This window comes from Lissotriton helveticus, chromosome 8 (genome assembly GCF_964261635.1).
Source record: "Lissotriton helveticus chromosome 8, aLisHel1.1, whole genome shotgun sequence".
Lineage (NCBI taxonomy): Eukaryota > Metazoa > Chordata > Amphibia > Caudata > Salamandridae > Lissotriton > Lissotriton helveticus.
The window spans coordinates 1,066,605,259-1,066,625,562 of record NC_136069.1 but is presented as its reverse complement, the minus strand read 5'-3'; positions in this window follow the sequence as shown (position 1 = coordinate 1,066,625,562).

Below are 20,304 nucleotides of genomic sequence, written 5' to 3'. Positions count from 1 at the left end.
TTCTCATGAATCTCTAGTCCCGTGCAGCATTTCTGTGCAATGGTAGGGTCACATTATGTGGCTTGGATCAACATCACTTGCAGTTGATATTTCTACTACCTGCATATCATGTTTCGCATAGTAATGCAAACTTGACAGATCAAAAGACTGGCTACAGAGTGCCTTATTTGCATGTAGGTCATTAGCTTCCTCGTCATTCTTACAGCTGTTGTGGGTGAAGTCAAGTTTGCCTACATGGCCCTTATGGGTACCCATAATCAAATACAGATATTACAGTTTGCGTAAGTAGAACTGCCATATGTTTTCATTTGTTTGTAAGGTCCACCTCATCTGAGCCAGTGAATGAGTTTTTAACAACATAGATCTCATAGCATGGTAGCTCACTTGTGAGCGTTACACAAGACTCTAATGAATGACGGACTGTCCTAGGTTTGATGTGTCCGTGTCATAGCATCGGATCTCATGTGATAGCATGATTACTAATCTAAAATTGTCTCCAGTCAGTACACTTCACAGGTGTGACTGGTACAGTGTATCAAATGAGGTTTTTGTAGTGTCAGTGACATGAGAATGTACTCCTAATGGTTATTTGCCTCTGTTTCAGGTCTCCCTCCCAGCAGTTCCCATCCTCTCCTTTCCTCGCCTGATCACCCTTTTGTGTCTGTCGTTTGTACTCAGACCAAGGGGCTATTTGGAGGTGGAACCCTTTGAGCATCACACCACTCTGATGAAGGAAGGTAGGGCCAGTCCTTGACAGGCTTGTAGCTAATAGTACTGCTGCATTATAGGTGACATCATTAATGGTGTTATTTTGACTTCTTGCCAATGCACATGTATGTTTGATAATGCTCCATGGGCTCACAATGTAAATAATCATGTTGTGCATGACGTCTGACTTCTACAGAATATTATGCCGCCTTGATGTCAACGCACATGTCCTTCTAATGTGCATGTATACTATTTGGCATGAAGTAAGCTTATGCTTGTTATGTGTTTACGTGTACAGTGACCACACGCATGGTGTTGGGGAAGGCTAGAATACTATGTTGTGTATGAGGTAGATGGCTTTATAGCTGCTGTTTAGCTTTGAACACACTAGCTGTAGTCTACACCTGCTGACGCTGTGTGTCCTGTGCCCCACTTGTCCGTAAGGGCCCTGATCCAGTGACTGTGATCTTTGGTGATTACTGTGCCATTTTATTTGCAGTGACCCTGAGTGAGGCAGACACTCCTGCCTTCACATACACATGTCACTTTGTGGCTTGCCAATGCCCTTGTGGTATGTGCTTGTTTTGCAAGTTGTCACACCCCTCCTGCCGTCATGTCTTCACTCATTGCTGCTGCTGCATACACAGCCACCATGCAACGCACACTATCCAGGAACACAGAGACCTACAGGATGACTCTCCTTCCATTCATTTATAGAGCATGCTCCTGCCACCCTACACACAGACAACACCAGACAATCACCCTCCTGGTATCACAATGCTTCTAACTCAGCCATTGCAGCTTCAATGCCTGTGTGTGCAACACATACTGGCACAAGTATGCAGATTCACATGACATTGGGTCTACGTACCACCAAGTCATGTGCGGTGTACAGCACACACACATCTTCCATAGGCACAATATTGTACAGTGTTACCTTGTCAACACCACAGCAGCAAAAACATAGCTGTCACAGTCAGTCAAGTAGCCACAGGGGACACACACCATGACCACGTCTCTTGGGTGTGGTGTGATTTCCCCGTTCTGGTGTAGGTATTTGTCAGATGTGGGTAGTTGTTCTGTATGCGTTGCTCCCATTACAGTAGTATAGTACTTGTAGCTACATAGGGGTAGGTCACCTATTCAGGTGTGCTTGTGTAGAGTGCTACAGCCCATTGCCCACAGTCTGTCCTGCCACCCTTGTCCTGTGCGCCATTCATCACATCCACAGTACTGCATCATGCAGATGATAGTTCACATACCTGAGGACACAGTTGTAGGTACTCCCTACGTGGACAACTAGTTTTGTCACACTGATCTGTACACCTCAAAGTGATATCAGTGCCTGTGATATCAGTTTTGGGATCCAAACCCCCCTCCAGCATTTACTATCCCACACAGGTGTGTCTTTCCATCCATGTATCTAGTTGTTAGGAATTTCTGACCGATGTGTGTCCGCACTCAGATTCTGATCCAAGTGTGTGGTTGGCTGCTGTTTGTTGGATACCCTTGCATTTTATACATTTGCACACACATATCAATTTATGCTGTGGTTCAAAGATAACTCACCAAATGCGTATGAGGTTTAGATTATTTATTGGGTGATCTTGTGCAGGAAACGTGAATAGGTGCTGTACAGAAAGGGGTGGAATCCAAAGTTCACTGCTGGAGATGAGATGCCTTACAGTTTGAGTCAACAGAGTCCAGGCCACAGTGCTTGGCATCATTGGGCAGACTGTGTCCAGCAAGTCCATGTGGGAGAGTCTCATAGGGGATGCTGTTGCACCCAGGGGCAATATGTCAGGTCCAGTGTCCTGGGAGGTGTGCATGGCCCACTGCCCCTCAGCGTCTTAGCCGTGGACGACCCACCTTCCCTGGGGGACCCTCAGGTATAGGCCTGGATGATGCATGGGATGCTACGTCAGAGAGTTCCTCCTCCTCCTCCTCCCTCCCTGTGGCTGGTGTCACACTTTGCCGTGATGTTGCTGGCCTTATGACACAGGGAGGGTGCTGCATGTTGGCAGCTATCTGACGTAGCGATTGGCTCATTTCCCGATGCACCGTCAAGAGCTGAGCCAGACTTGCCTCCACCGGTCCATAATGTAGGTCTTGCCTGGCTATTTGCTCTGCCTGCTGTTCTTTCACCTGGTTGAGGGCCTCCCCAAGCTGGCTTACCTCCCTGGTGTCCCACCGGTATGCCTCTAGGATGTTAGCGAGTTCAGGCATACCAGGTGCTGCAGCTGACTGGCCAGAATCTCGCCTCCGCCTTCCGCCACTCCCACCACCCTGACCCACAGGAACACGGCCTGCACTTGTGGGCACATCCGATCGACGGCCCCCCGAGTGCTGCCAGGGTGGAGGTCATCAGCAACCTCAGGGGCGCCCGACAAAGGGTGTCCCTCATTTTCAGACTGGCTCTCTTGTGGATCATGGGCAGAGCTGTGACCTGTCTGCTGGGATGTGGTGGGAATGGGTCCGGTGGTTGGCTGAGCTGTAGCTGGTACAGTTGCTGCAGGGGTTTGGGATCCAGAGGAGCCAGGTTGGTTGGGGTCATCCACAGTGCATTGAGTGGCGTCGCTGTCGGTGGGGTCTGGGTCCTGCTGAGCCTGGGACTGGGATCCTTCTCCCCCCTGGTTGGGGGGGGGGGGGCGCCACACGTTCCCCTGTGTGTAGGAGAGACAGACACTGTTAAAGCACTATCAAGTGACATCTTGTTTAGTTATCCATTATGAGCATCACAGTTCCACAAGCTTTACATTGTTGACATTGTTCAGTTGTGTATGTAGTGGTAGTAAATTGACATGTACTCTGGGGTATTTTCATTCTTCCATTTTCTTGACAATGACTGACACAGCCATTGCTGTGTCTTGTCTTGCCGGCACAACACATGTAAAGCATTGGTCAGGTTCACGCAACATCCAGGATACGGTGTAAATCCTTATGTCTGCGTCAAGCATGCACAGAGTTTAGATGCAGCATGTTGATGTAAGAGACAGAGCATCATTAATTTGCATGACATCTACTACTTTGGATGTCTTTTGCTGTACCGTGATGGCCAAACAATGCCAACACCCCTGGACCTGTACACACACTTATAGATCATGGCGTTTGAAATTGGCACTTCTCAAAGACGCATAACCTTGTCAATACCCATGTCCATGTTGGTACTTAAGTGCATCCACAACGTTCATGAGATGGGGCACGTGCATTGTTTGAGCGGCACAATGGACTTGAGCATCTGCAATGTGCATGTATGAGTTGTATGCGTATTCATATGAGTGAGTGTTTTGTTGTGGTACATGACATTTGGGACAGTGTTGCACTCCAATGCCTGTCCCAAGGGGATGAGTTTCTGTAAGGCGGGTGTATGATAGGCCATGCTAGTAGTTTGCGTGTGATTTGCAAGCGTCCATCGTTCATGATTTGGCTGCCCCCTGATGTAGCATGCTGGCATAATCGTGGATTTGTGTTCATGCACAGGATGTGTGACCTTTTCCTGGTGTTTGTGTTTGCAGTGATCACAGGAGGGACTTGTGCTGCCTACACCTGTGCCCATTGTGTACTACAGAGCTTTCCGAGATGTGTGTCCTGACACAGTACAGTGTTGCCTGGAAATGGTGTGTGTGTTGCAGGCACTTAGTAGATGACTGCTGGTAATTAGGAGACATCCCTAAACATTCTGCTCTATGGTGTTTGTAAGGCCTGTGCAGTGCTTGGGTGCAACTGTGTGTGTGCCCAGGGAGATGCGGTGCGGTGACAGAGGGAGGAACACTGAGGGATGGATACAGAGGGAGGCAGGCAGACAGAGGGAGGGAGGGCGACAGTGGGAAAGGGCAACAGTGGGAGAGGGCAATAGTGGGAGAGGGCAACAGAGGGAGAAGGCGACAGAGGGAGAGGGCGACAGTGGGAGAGGGCAACAGAGGGAGAGGGTGACAGTGGGAGAGGGCAACAGAGGGAGAGGGCGACAGTGGGAGAGGGCGACAGAGGGAGAGGGTGACAGAGGGAGAGGGCAACAGAGGGAGAGGGCGACAGAGGGAGAGGGCAACAGTGGGAGAGGGCAACAGTGGGAGAGGGCAACAGAGGGAGAGGGTGACAGTGGGAGAGGGCAACAGAGGGAGAGGGCGACAGTGGGAGAGGGCGACAGAGGGAGAGGGTGACAGAGGGAGAGGGCAACAGAGGGAGAGGGCGACAGAGGGAGAGGGCAACAGTGGGAGAGGGCAACAGTGGGAGAGGGCAACAGAGGGAGAGGGCGACAGTGGGAGAGGGCAACAGTGGGAGAGGGCACCAGAGGGAGAGGGCGACAGTGGGAGAGTGCGACAGTGGGAGAGGGCAACAGAGGGAGAGGGCGACAGTGGGAGAGGGCGACAGAGGGAGTGGGGGACAGAGGGAGAGGGCGACAGAGGGAGAGGGCAACAGAGGGAGAGGGCGACAGTGGGAGAGGGCAATAGTGGGAGAGGGCAACAGAGGGAGAGGGAGACAGGGATGGAGACATGTTGTTTGTGCTTGCTCGCTTGCTACACTGCCTTACTCTGTCACAACATATTGCATCTCTGGAAGGTGTGTCCGCAACATGAAATTGTTTAGGAGCTGTGGTCTACTATCTTGTGTGATATTTCCCTATCCCTGCACATTGGGCATGGTGCTTGGGTGAGGCCCTGGGACATATGGGATGAGAGCAGCCTCCTACCCTCCACCTTCCACCCTTTGTGGCTCCCCCTTGCAACAAACCACATTTTGTTTAGTCCTGCTTGGACTCATGGTCACCCACCCCCTGCTGCTGGGCACTGTTGTAAGTGCACCCATGTAACATGTTTTTTTGTACATTCACCAGACTCAACGGCTCCTTCGATTCCATGTACTCCCACCGGTGGCAGCAGGGCCATGACTCTCTCCTCCCAGGGATGGTATACAGGAGGTCTGCGGGGACCACCACCTCCAGTGTAGTGTGCAGAGGCGTAGTCCTGGTCCATTTTCTTCTTGACCATCCTCCGCAGATCATACAACCTGGACTGGCATTCCCCCCTGGTGCGCCTGATGGGTGCAACAGCATTGACCCGGTCTACGATCCTCTCCCACAGGCGTGTTTTTTCTGCCATGCTGGTCTGTCTGACCAATGCGCCAAACAGCTGTGGCTCGACTCTGATGACTTCATCTGCAAGTATCTCATTCTCCGGGTTAGTGAACTTTGGATTCTTGGGTGTGGTCATGGTGTGGGGTGTATGTGATTGAGGGGGTGATGGTGTGTATGGATGAGGGTGTGTGGTTGTGATTGTGAAGGGGGTGCTGTGGGTGTAGATGTGATAGGGTGTATGTGTGAAGGTATGTGGCTGCAATTGTTGGTGTGCTCTCTGTTTCTTCGCAATAATGGGTATGTTACAAAGGATGATGGGTTGTATGTGTGGACCCTTTTATTGGTCAAATAGTGGGTGTGGCTTAATTTGAATTGGTTGTGTGTGTGTTATATGGGGTGGGTGTTAGTGTTGACCTCTGTTTGCCTGTTTGGCTGTGACCGGGACATAGTCCTTGTGCTGGTTTGGGTGTTGGCGTTATGTGTGCGTGTCGTACTTGTGCGTGCGATCGACTTGTACGGGCTGTTGGCAGGTGGGGGTGTTCGCGTAGGGGTGTGTGCGTGTCGTACTTGTACGTGCGATCGACTTGTACGGGCCGTTGGCGGGTGGGGATGTTCGCGTGGGCTTGTTGGAGGGGTGTGCGTGTCGTACTTGTGCGTGCAATCGACTTGTACGGGCCGTTGGTGGGTGGGGGTGTTCACGTAGGGGGGTGTGCGTGTCGTACTTGTGCGTGCGATCGATTTGTACGGGCTGTTGGCGGGTGGGGGTGTTTGCGTGGGCTTGTTGGGGGGGTGTGCGTGTCGTACTTGTGCGTGCGATCGACTTGTACGGGCCGTTGGCGGGTGGGGGTGTTCGCGTAGGGGGGTGTGCGTGTCGTACTTGTGCGTGCAATCGACTTGTACGGGCCGTTGGCGGGTGGGGGTGTTCGCGTGGGCTTGTTGGGGGGTGTGCGTGTCGTACTTGTGCGTGCGATCGACTTGTACGAGCCGTTGGCGGGTGGGGGTGTTCGCGTGGCCTTGTTGGGGGGGTGTGCGTGTCGTACTTGTGCGTGCGATCGACTTGTACGGGCCGTTGGCGGGTGGGGGTGTTCGCGTGGGCTTTTTGGGGGGGTGTGCGTGTCGTACTTGTGCGTGCGATCGACTTGTACGGGCCGTTGGCGGGTGGGGGTGTTCGCGTAGGGGGGTGTGCGTGTCATACTTGTGCGTGCGATCGACTTGTACGAGCCGTTGGGGGGTGGGGGTGTTCGCGTGGCCTTGTTGGGGGGGTGTGCGTGTCGTACTTGTGCGTGCGATCGACTTGTACGGGCCATTGGCGGGTGGGGGTGTTCGCGTGGGCTTGTTGGGGGGTGTGCGTGTCGTACTTGTGCGTACGATCGACTTGTACAGGCCGTTGGCGGGAGGGGGTGTTCGCAAAGGAGGGTGTGTGTGTCGTACTTGTGCGTGCGATCAACTTGTACGGGCCGTTGGCGGGTGGGGGTGTTCGTGTGGGCTTTTTGGGGGGGTGTGCGTGTCGTACTTGTGCGTACGATCGACTTGTACAGGCCGTTGGCGGGAGGGGGTGTTCGCGAAGGGGGGTGTGCGTGTCGTACTTGTGCGTGCGATCGACTTGTACGGGCCGTTGGCGGGTGGGGGTGTTCACGTGGGCTTGTTGGGGGGGTGTGCGTGTCGTATTTGTGCGTGCGATCGACTTGTATGGGCCGTTGGCGGGTGGGGGTGTTCGCGAGGGGTTGTTGGGGGGTGTGCGTGTCATATTTGTGCGTGCAATCGACTTGTACGGGCCGTTGGCCGGTGGGGGTGTTCGCGTGGGCTTGTTGGGGGGTGCGTGTCCTACTTGTGCTTGAGCGAGGGGTACACGTGTGGTATGTGTTGACGCTGCTTGATGTGAGCCGAATATTGCCGTACGAATCATTATTGAAGTGCGGGAACTTTGTTCCGTACGAATCGCTGTCAGGCTTCTCGTATAGGATCGTACTAGTGTGTTTGTACGGCCTGGTTACGAATCGTACGGTAGGATTTCCGATGCATATTCGTACGGATCATCGACTGTGATTCGTACGGATCGATGAGATTCGTACGGCATTCGACGGGAACGGATCGGAATTCGCAGATCGGACGGAAAGTTCACATTCGAACGGATTCGGATACGAATGCGAATCGTACGGCAGAATTTTTTACCGGATCAGAATCGACACCATTAAGTATGAGTTACTATCTATACAAATAAATAAAGTGGTGTTTGTATAAGTGTGTTGCTTAGTAAATGTAAGTATGATCAATTGTTTGCGTAAGTGAGTAGAATGACTGCATAAGTGAATAGGATTTGTGCTGGTGTGTAATGTCGATGTAGGTGTATAAGTATATTTAATAGTGTTCTATTGATCTTTCTTAGCATTTATGAGTGAATCTATAGGTAAGTGTTTAGATGTGTGTGTGGATGTAGGAATCACTGAGTGGGTTTTAAGAAACTGGTATTGGTGTGTCAATGGTTTCAAATATGGTACTCAATATTTTATAATCAGTATTGAAAGCTTATACTAGTGTATGATGAGATGTATCAGATTGTCACATGGATGATGTCATCAGTGATGTCATCAGTGATGTAATTTGAGATGTCATCAGTGATGTCACTGACCATGTCATGAATAATGTAATATGTGACATCATCATCAGTGGATTGCGGGCGGACGAGTTATACTTGGTACAACTAACTATAACAGAGGAATTTCAATGGTTTTGTACGAGTGAAATGTTCAGCTAACTATAACACCCCTAAAACCTATGTTTTTTTCTGTGAATTTCTAAGGTTTTTTAAATGCTAATTCCTAACTATAACATGTCTGAAACCTATGTTTTTAAGTGAATTTCAAAGGTTTTTTAAATGCTAATTCCTAAGTATAACATGTCTGAAACCTATGTTTTTTTCAGTGAATTTCAAAGGTTTTGTAAATTACAATTTTTAAATGTATTAATTGTTATATTTATTTTTTTGATACTGATTTACTACATTTTTTAAACTATTTATTTGTAGATATTTATTTTTTAAATTACATTATAATTACATTATACATTACATTACAAAATATACTTTCTCAGAATTAATTACTTTAGTTTAAATACTTTGCAAATATGCAATAGACGTTTAAGTACAGTAGTTACAGTTGTTGCAATGGGCAACACAATTTCAAACACTATGCAACATTAAGCTCAATGTGAATTTCTAGTTAAATCCAATGAATTACTTTATGGATTACTTTTCTAACCACAGGACTGGATCCTAGATTCAGTCCTTAGACATCTCCTGTAAGCAGTTGAGTAAAAGCGTTTTGGTTACAGTAGTGATTTTTAAGGAATATTATTGTATTTTTAAAGTTGACACTTAGAAACTTTTTCACATAGAATTACCAATGTTATCCTATGGTAGGAAATTCACTTAGCAGGTAAGTAGTGTTATCATAACTTTTCTTACTCAGTGGTGGATTCTGGATCCAGCCCTGGTGCATATCCTGTAAACAGTTGAAAGAATGCATTTAAGTCATACAGGCGATTTTTAAGGAATATTTTTGTTTGTAAAAATAGACACTTAGAAACTTTTCTGGTGAAAACAAACCAGACAATGGATTCCTATGGAAGGGAATACAAGTTACTGGTAAGTATGGTTAGAATTACTTTTCAGGGTCAGTGCTGGGCTAAAAGATGCAGCACTGGGTTCTCTCCTGATAACAGGTGAGTACATCGGAATTCGTTGTTCGGATGATTTTAGGTGAATATTTTAAAGTTCCAAAACTCCACACACAGAAGAATTTCCAAGTGAAACCAGTCAATGTTAGCCTATGGAAGGAAATTTAAGTTACTGGTAAGTATGGTTAGAATTACTTTTGAGGATCAGTACTGGGCTCAAAAATGCAGCACTGAGGTCTCTCCAGATAACAGGTGAGTAAATCAGAATTCGTAGTTCTACTGATTTTATAAGAATATTTTAAAGTTCCAAAACTCCACACTTAGAAGAATTTCCAAGTAAAACCACTCAATGTTACCCTATGGAAGGAAATTCACTTAGCAGGTAAGTAGTGTTACCGTTACTTTTTCTTACTCAGTGATGGATCCTGGATCCAGCACTGGTGCATCTCCCATATAAACAGTTGAAAGAATGAGCTTAAGTCATACAGGCGATTTTTACGGAATATTTTTAGTTTGTGAAAATAGACACTTAGAAACCTTACTGGTGAAAACCAGACAATGGATTCCTATGGAAGGAAATACAAGTTACTGGTAAGTATGGTTAGAATTACTTTTCAGAGTCAGTGCTGGGCTAAAAGATACAGCACTGGGTTCTCTCCTGATAACAGGTGAGTAAATCGGAATTCGTTGTTCGGATGATTTTAGATGAATATTTTAAAGTTCCAAAACTCCACACTTAGAGGAATTTCCAAGTGAAACCAGTCAATGTTAACCTACGGAAGGAAATTCAAGTTACTTGTAAGCATGGTAAAAATTACTTTTGAGGATCAGTACTGGGCTCAAAGATGCAGCACTGAGGTCTCTCCTGATAACAAGTGAGTAAATCGGAATTCGTAGTACATCCAGTAAGCGCCACAGAGCTGCGTAGCAGAGAGATGTAAAAAGGGGCACGGCATGTACCACCTCTCTGCAACGCAGCGCAGTGGAGCTTCCTGGAAGCACCTGGTGGACTACTTGGCCCCCATGGTCCCTCAGGTTTGAAGTTGAATTTTTCCCCCAACTTAAAACATGTCACAGGGTGTGTTTGCACACATCACGTCAGGCCCCGTCCCCTCCCTTCACCACTGTGAAAAACGCGCCCTGTCATCGTTCTAGGTTGAGAGATTAAGTCCCCTTTAATCCTAAGGAACCCTGGGGTCAAACTAGCCCACTAGGTACCTCCAGTAAGCACCACAGAGCTGCGTTGCAGAGAGGTGTAAAAAGGGGTGTGGCCTCTGAACACCTGTCTGCAACGCAGCTCCCTGGCGCATACTGGAGATACCTGTTGGCTATTTGGCCCTCAGGGACCCTCAGTATTGAAAGAGAATTAATTCCCCAACTTAAAATGCGCCACTGGACGCGTTTGCCCACTGAGGTAGGAAGGGGGCATGGCCTGAGGTGACATGTCTGCAAACACTCCCTGTGGTGCGTTTTAAGTGTGAGAACCAATTCCTCCTCAATCCTTTGGGTCCCTGGGGGCCAACTTATAGTTAGGAATTAGCATTTAACACCTTCCATGCTCATGACAAGGCCAGCTCGTCATGCAGTACACTGGAGCTGTGCTAATGACGAGCTGACCTTGTCATGAACAATGCGAAAATGAAATATCCAGCACCGGAGGAAAATCTCCTCAGCGTTGAAGGTGTTAAAAAACCTTAGAAATTCACTGATGTTATAGTTAGCTGGACATTTTACTCATACAAAACCATTGAAATTCCCCCGTTATAGTTAGTTCAGCTAACTATAGCTCACGCGCCCGCAACACTGCTGATGACGTCACTTATTACATCACTCATGACATGGTCAGTGACATCACTCATGACATCACTCATGACATCTCAAATGACATCAGTGATGATATCACTGATGACATCATCCAGTGAATGTGTGTCTGTCCGAAAAATAAATACTTTTTATATATGTATATCTAAAGGTCGATGGAAGAATGAATGGGTAAATAAGTGTCTAAATGGATGTTTTTTTTGGTAAAATTGATTGTATAACTGACTTATTAAGTGTATCTTAGTGAATACATGTATTAACGAGTAATGTTTAAATATGTAAATATCTGTATCAGTGTCTCACTTTGTGTATAAGTGGCTGCATGGGTTGGTGAGTAGCTACATGAGTGTCTATATGGGTTATTAGTTGGTTTTTTGAGTATCAGAAGGAGTGTCTGTATGGTTTGGTGGGGGGTATTACTTAGTGCACAGATGCATGAATGACTGACTCACTGTATGTGTTTTGAAGACAGCATGTGTGCAGGACTGTATGGGTGGATGAGTGTGTGTATGGGTGTGTTAGTGAGTGAATGACTGTCTCAATAGTATCTTTATGAGTAACTACATATGTCTTAAACTAGTATATGTGAGTATTGCTGTATATAAGTGAGTATATGTGAGAGTGAGAGATTGGAAGAGTTCCTGTATAAATAAGTACATGTTTCTATAAGTGATTGTTTAAGAGAGTAAGTATGTGTACGTTTCTGTAGAAGTAAGTCTAGTGGTGTGTGTATAGTTGTATATGCAAGTAAATGGATGTTTGATAGTTTATTTGCATGTGTGAGTATGTGTGTGAGTAACTCTATGGATGAGTATCGGTGTGTAACGGTGTATGAGTACATATGATGAGTGAGTACATGTATGAGTGACTATATAGAACTGCTGGTGAATGAGTGGATGTGTATGTAGATGTTGGAATTACCTAATACGTTGTTGTAACTGGTATTGGTATCTCCATTTTTTTGAAAATGTTAGTTTCTATTTTTGAATGTGTGTATCAAAGGTTACATTAGGGTGAGAGGAGGTCTGCCACTCTTTCACAAGGATGATGTCATCAGTGATGTCACTGACCATGTCATGAGTGATGTAATATGTGACGTCATCAGCAATGCATTGTGGGCGCGCAAGTTATAGTTAGCTGAACTAACCTAGGGGCCTATTAGGATGGCGTACGGACCTGCGTCCGTCTGCCACCCCAGAGGTGGAGGGACCGTCCGCAGGGGCAGCGGCGGTCCCTCCATGCGAATTAGGATGTGACCGCTACCCTGGCGGTCACATCCTGTATTTTTAACATTGCGGCGGGTGCTGCTTGAAGCAGCACCCGCCGCAATGTTAAAACGGCAAGCAGTGCATTTGCATGCACAAAGCGGCAGGCACCGCACGGTGTCTGCCGCTTCGTGCATGCAAATGCAGGGGGGTACCATAGGTACCCCCCATGTGAACCCCCACCCCCCCTTCACCCTGGGGGCCCGCAACGGGCCCCCAAAGAAAAGACCGTATGCCTTTTCGTGGCGGCATTGCTGCCGCGGAAAGGCATGTCACAGGGCAAATCCTAATATGGCTGGCGGTGCCTGATAGACACTGCCACCATATTAGAGCCTTTACGCCACGGTCTCGCGGCGGAAAAGCGGCGGACGGTCTCCCCGTCCGCCGATGACCCCCCAGCCATCCTAATCGGGCGGGGGGTCTGTACACACACCGCAGCGGTGAATCCGCATCCTCCCGGAGGATGCGGATTCACCGCAATCATAATCGGCCCCCAAAACGGGGGAATTTCAAGGGTTTTGTATGAGTGAAATGTCCAGCTAACCATAACATGTGTGAACCTATGTTTTTTTCAGTGAATTTCTAAGGTTTTGTACATGCTAATTCCTAACTATAACGTTGCTGAAACCTATGGTTCTTTTCAGTGAATTTCTATGGTTTTTTATGGTTTAAATCTTTTTATTGATAAATTTGTAGGCAAACAATGCACAAAATGAACAAGGCTCACACCTCCGTAAGACTGTGCACATGTGACCACAAGGTCGTAAGGATCAATATTACCTAAGGTAAAGGCATGAGGCGGGCCCTCAAACAAAAAAGAAAACAAAAACATACCCCAAAACAGGGAACACACAACAAAGGAACCACCCCCCCTTCCCCGCCACCCACTCCACCCTCCACCAACCCTCATCCACCATATCGATCAAAAATGGAAAGGGGAGGAAGAAAGAAAAAAAAGAAAAGGAGAAGGGGAAAGAAGGGAGGGGAAAGGGAGGAAACGTAGGGTAATGCTCAACGCTTGAAGGGACGTGTCCCTTTAGAGGCAGCATTCGGGATTGGCATGTCCGGGAGGCGGAGGAGCCGCAAATATCGAGGGCATGTTAATTCTCGGAACTCCGATACCAGCAATGTAAGGAAGGGTCGCCACAATTCAGGAAATTCGGAGTCTCTGCCAGCCAGTGTCAGGGTCAATTTTTCCATACCCAGCATGGCCCACAGGCTCTGGAGCCAACCGGTATGCGTAGGGAGTTGAGTGGAGCGCCGGTGTATTAGGATGTTCTGTATCGCTGCCCTTAGAGCAATAGCTATCAGCCGGCCCTTCCGTGACCTGAGAGGGTATGTTTGTGAATTAGGGAGGCCCAGAAGAATGTATGAGGGGAAGCGCGGAGGTTGCGTTTCCATGTGTAAGTCTACCTCGTCTGTAATAAATACCCTCGCACTCCTTATGGCTTAACGTCCTTCCAAGATCCCTCTCCCACCATGAGCGGCTTGCATTGTATACGTGTGCGTGATGATAGCTAATAGCATGCAATAGATTTCTGATATCAGTTTTTTATCAGTGGTGCGGGTCACTAGCCATTTTTCGTATGTTGTCAGTAGACGCTGTGCTTGTGGTTTGATCGTCGTATGTAGTGCCCAGTGCCGGATCTGCAAATAAGGTAAGCTCTCACGTTCTGGAAGACTGTAGTCCTCCCTGAGCTGTGACAAGGGTATGATACCATTCAGATCAAAGAGGTGGCCAATGATCTTCAAGGGGAGGAGCGCCACAACCTGAAGGCAGAAGCAATCGTGCCAGGGTGAAGTTCCGGGTTGTCGAAAATAGGAGTAAGAGGGGATGGGAAGGTAGTCAGTTGATGGGAGACGTTGGTATGGTCCCAGCAATCCAGCATCGTGCTGGTAATGAATGAGGCGTACACATTTGGGGGCCTGTGAGTCTTATGAAGAAAGGGAACCCCCTGTAGTGGTCTACCTGCCATCGCCTGATCCTGGAACAGCCAGTGTTTTTCGGACTCCAGACGACTCCACCCCACCAAATACCAGAGTTGTGTGGCATGGAAATAAAGCTGGATATCAGGGACTCCCACTCCTCACTGTTCAAGCGGTAACATTGCTATTTGATGTCGGAACCGCGGCTTGAGCCCGTGCCATATGAAGCGTGAGAGGTCTGTATGTGTTTGGTGTATCCACCCGCGGGGCTGTCGAAGGGGAAGGGTCTGAAAGAAATACAGAAGTTGAGGGAGGATGGTCATTTTAACAGCCGCAATTCGACCTAACCAGGACATTGTGTAATTGTTCCATCTATGAAGTGTGGCCCGGATGTGTGTGCGAAGTCTAGAGTAATTAATCTCGACAGTAGCGGGGAGTGTGGGGGCTAATTGAATTCCCAGATAAGGCACTGTTGTGGAGGCCCAAATCACCGGGTACTCCTCTTTCAGATAAGCAAGGGTGGGTGGCGACAGAGAGATGTTCAGAGCCACGGATTTATCCATGTTGATCTGAAACCCAGACCCCAAGGCAAAGCAATCTAATTCACCAAAGAGAGCACGCATAGATGTGATCGGGTCCGAAAAAGAGAGAAGGATATTGTCCGCATATAAGCTGACGGTATGAGTGTCTCCCCCGAATTTGATCCCAGATATTAGGGGATGCTGCCGGAGTCTAAGGGCCAGTGGTTCCATGTATAGAGTGAATAGCAGGGGAGAGAGAGGGCATCCCTGCCTAGTGCCTCTCTCGATAGGGAGCCTAGAGGAAGTGTGGCCATTAACCCGGACAGTCGCCCAGAGAGAGCGATTGCAGTTTAAAATGCAGGACCGTAACTTCTCACCGAAGCCTGAGGTGATCAGGACCAGTTCTAGGTAAGGCCAGTGTACCCTATCAAAAGCCTTCTCCGCGTCTATAGCTAAAAACATATACTCTCCCGGTGTGCGGGAGGCCCACTCCAGCAGATGTAGGATGCGCTTTGTGTTATCACCGGTTTGTCATTGCGGAATGAATCCCGATTGATCTGGTCCAACCAATTGAGCCATATATGGGGCTAACCGGATCGCAATGATGCTGGTGTACTATCTTTCCCTGGTTTGGGGATGTCCACTATCACCGCCTCCAGCATTTCCCTAGGAATGGCTCCTGCGCATTCAAAAGTATTAAACAATGCTGTCAGGATGGGGGCTAGTTGGCTACAAAATGTCTTATAGAAGGTTGCCGTGTAGCCATCTGGGCCAGGTGATTTTCCCAGTTTAAGGCGCGAGATGGCAGAGATAACCTCTTTAGTCTGTATTGGCCTGTCTATAAAGTCAGCTTGTGCTTGCCTAAGTGCGGGTAGGCGGGCCTTAGCTATGTAGTCAGCGCTGGCTTGAGCGTTGGGGGGATCGCCGGTGTATAGGGTAGTGTAGAAGTCCCGAAATGTTTCCGCAATGGTTGCGTCATCTGAGACGGGCTCTCCCTGTGGTGTGAGGATTGTGTGGACCCCCTGCTGTTGCCTAGCCTCCCATAATTTGTTAGCCAAAAGGCGGCCACAGCAATCCCCACCGGTGTAGTAAGAATGGCGAAGCCTAAGCGCTGCGTATTCAGCCTTGTCCTGATCCAAAGCTGCAAGGTGTTTGCGTTCAGTACAAAGTTGCTGCCATGCACGGATTGCCCCAGTGTGTTGGTGCATTTGTTCCAGCTCTGCTACTCTTTGCGTAAGCTCCGCTCTTTTACGAGCCCTTTCTTTGTTATCCGCAGCGGAAATAGCAATGAGTTCCCCTCTAAGCACCGCTTTTAATGCTCCCCATTGTGTAGCTTGTGAGGTGTCGGGCTTAGCGTTGAGAGCAAGATAGCCTTCAATAGCTTTCCGAATCTGAACCAACACTGAGGTGCGGTGAAGTAGTGTGTCTCATAGGCGCCAGTGTTTAAGAGGTCGCTCCGAGGCCGGCAGGAAGAAGGTAGCTAGGACTGCGGAATGGTCGGAAAGGGAAGCAGTTAAAATTTCAGCACTACGCGCAAGAGCTTGAAGAGAGGAGGAGCAAAGAAAGTAGTCTAACGGCACGTATGTTTTATGGGAATCCCCCAATGTCTATGACGAGGTCAAAAATGGATCTCCTATATTGTCACATCTGAACCCCCCGCTATTGTGAACCCTAGCCCGGGAGAGAGTGAGGATATTAACTTTCCGCAGAACTCAGAGCTCAATGAACTGGATCAAAGTGAAGTACTAAACTTTTTAACTCCCTCTGGAGGGAAACAAGCTTTGGGAGTTATCCAGGATAGTCAGGATGCCCTGGATGGCGATGGTTTCTTTTCTGTAGCAGAAGACTCAGAATCAACAGTGAGCTCTGCCTACCAAGATTATACCTCGGATGAAGAGAGTGGCAGTCCACATAACACTGGGAATACTTTAAGGAGGGTGACTCCATGACATACTAAAGGGAAGAAGGTGGCTGTACGTAAACATTGAGCTTGTGAGAGTGAGGGATCTGAGGCCACAAACAATCTCCAATGGGACTATTCTCATGTTACTACTAACCTTGCAGGGGCAGAGGGGTTGAGCACACAGGAAGAACCAACAGGGGGCCCCTGAGGGGAGCCGGACTCATCCCCCCCAAATTCTTTGATATATGCAATGTTGAAATCCATTCAGAGCGAAGCTCGGCAAGAACATAAGAGGGCCCAACTGGTGACTATGAAAATACAGGGGGCCATTCGAAAGAACACGAAAGCTTGTTCTGAGGTTATTGCAAGGACGGCAGCCCTTGAAGAAAGGATTGTTGGGCTAGAGGCCGGGCTACAAGAGGCAGAAAGTAAAACCACGGCCAATGATGAAAAGTTTAATGATATAATGTGGAAGTTGGAAGAATCCAAAAATCGGGCGCGCAGAAATAACCTGCGATTGTTAGGAATTGAAGAGAAGGCCGAAGGGCAGGATATAAGAGGATTTGTGGTCAAGCTGTTTAAAGATCTAAGGTTTTTTAAATGCTAATTCCTAACTATAACGTGGCTGAAACCTATGGTTTTTTCAGTGAATTTCAAAGGTTTCGTAAATGATCATTTTTAAATGTATTAATTGCTATATTTTTTATACTGATTTACTACATTGTTTTAAAGTATTTATTTTTAGATATTTTATTTTTTTAATTACATTACATATTTTTAATATAAATTGAAAAAAAATGTTTTTAAAAATATTGAAATTGTAATATTTTTTTATTTTATTTTATATATTTTTTAATTTATATATATTTTATATAGCAGGCAATGATATCCTATGGAAGGAAATTCAAGTTACTGGTAAGTACGGTTAAAATTACTTCTCAGGATCAGTACTGGGCTGAAAGATGCAGCACTGAGGTCTCTCCTTATAACAGGTGAGTAAATCTGAATTCGTAGTTCGGCTGATTTTAGAGGAATTTTTTTAATGTTCAAAAACTCCACACTTAGAAGAATTTCCAAGTGCAACCAGTCAATGTTAGCCTATGGAAGGATATTCAAGTTACTGTAAGAATGGTTAGAATTACTGTTCAGGATCAGTAGTGGGCTGACAATGCAGCACTGAGGTCTCTCCTGATAACAAGTGAGTACATCGGAAATCGTACTTCGGCTGATTTTAGAGGAATTTTTTAAAGTTCCAAAACTCCACACTTAAAAGAGTTTCCAAGTTAAACCAGTCAATGTTAACCTATGGAAGGAAATTCAAGTTACTGTAAGTAAGGTTAGAATTACTTTTCAGGATCAGTAGTGGGCTGAAATATGCAGCATTGAGGTCTCTCCTGATAACAGGTGAGTAAATCAGAATTCGAAGTTCGGCTGATTTTAGAGGAATTTTTTAAAGTTCTGCAACTCCACACTCAGAAGAATTTCCAAGTGAAACCAGTCAATGTTAGCCTATGATAGGAAATACAGGTTACTGGTAAATACGCTTAGATTTACTTTTCAGGGTCCGTACTGGGCTCAAAGATGCAGCACTGACGTCTCTCATGATGACAGGTGAGTAAATCGGAATTCGTAGTTCCGCTGTTTTTAGAGGAATATTTTGGTCAATAGTGAAAGAAGGGGGCGGGGCCTGGGGTGACATGCGTACAAACACGCCCTGTGGCACGTTTTAATTTGGGGAATTAATTCCTCTTCAATCCTGAGGTCCCCTGTGGGCCAACTAGCCCACCAGGCACCTCCAGTATGCGCCAGGGAGCCTGGTTGCAAAGAGGTGTAAAAAGGGGCGTGGCCTCATTACACCTCTCTGCAACTCAGACCCCTGGGGCATTTCCAGAGTGTTCAGAGGGCCCCCTCTTTTTACAACACTTTGCAACGCAGCTCTGTTGGACTTACTGGAGGTACCTGTTGGGCTAGTTGGCCCCTAGGGGACCTCTGGATTGAAGAGGAATTAATTTCCCAACTTAAAACGCGCCACAGGGCATGTTTGCACACATATCACCTCAAGGCCCACCCCCTACCTTCACCACTGTGCAAACACACCCCGTAGCGCGTTCTAAGTTGGGGGATTAAGTCACCTTGCATACTGGGGGTCCCTGGGGGCCAACTAGCCCACCAGGAACCTCCAATATGCGCCAGGGGCTGTGTTGCAGAGAGGTGTAAAAAGGGACTTGGCCTCATTACACCTCTCTGCAATACAGCCCCCTGGCGCCTATCTAAAGGGGGAACTAAATCCCCTTGAATACTGGGGGTCCCTGGGCACCAACTAGCCCACCAGGAACCTCCAGTATGCGCCAGGGGGCTGCGTTGCAAAGAGGTGTAAAAAGGGGCATGGCCTCATTACACCTCTCTGCATAGCAGCCCCTGGCGCGTTTCCAGAGTGGGAACTAAATCCCCTTGAATACTGGGGGTCCCTGGGGGCCAACTAGCCCACCAGGAACATCCAGTATGCGCCAGGGGACTGCGTTGCAGAGAGGTGTAAAAAAGGGCATGGCCTCTTTACACCTCTCTGCAATGCAGCCCCTGGCGCGTTTCCAGAGTGGGAACTAAATCCCCTTGAATACTGGGGGTCCCTGGGGGCCAAGTAGCCCACCAGGAACCTCCAGTATGTGCCAAAGGGCTGCGTTGCAGAGAGGTGTAATGACGCCACGCCTCATTACACCCCAAATATTCCAAACCCAAGTTGGTGCATCTGTAGGGTGTGTGCTGGATAGTGTATGAGTACCAATTACTATTGCAAATCCAGGGGGTTTCATCTGTGGTATATTTGCTGTATAGTGTATGAGTAACAATTACTATGAGCTTACAGAGTCATGCTACAGCACTTCCTTATAGTTCTGCAATTATACATTCACCATATACCACAAATGCATTCTTTAGTCAATTATGCAGTACGTATACATTTATTTAAACTTTCACACACTAGCATATAAATTTAGCTCTTTCTTTAACCAGAGTAGTTAGTACTGAAAATACGTTTTTTTGTTTTTTGTACTTTTATATATATATTTTTTTTTTGGACAGTTTTTTTCTTTTTTTTTCTTTTTTTTAAAAGAAAAAAAAAGTCAACAGGACGAACAAACCATGAACATTGAAGGAATAAAAACAAAAACCTAGCATCGATGGTTGTCAATTGCTCTGTAAACTAGGTCTACTGATTGCTCCCCATAACAAATTAAAGGATTGCACTTCACACAGTGCATTCTAACTTTCACAAATTGGGGACGTATGTCTGGTGGTGATGTTGAAGGTGATGCCCCAGAGGTACTTGGTATTGCCGGTGGTGGAGGTGCATTTTGGCGCAGTCTTCTACATTCTTCGTGAGCATAGTTGACAGGATGCATGGATTGGAGGTGCTTG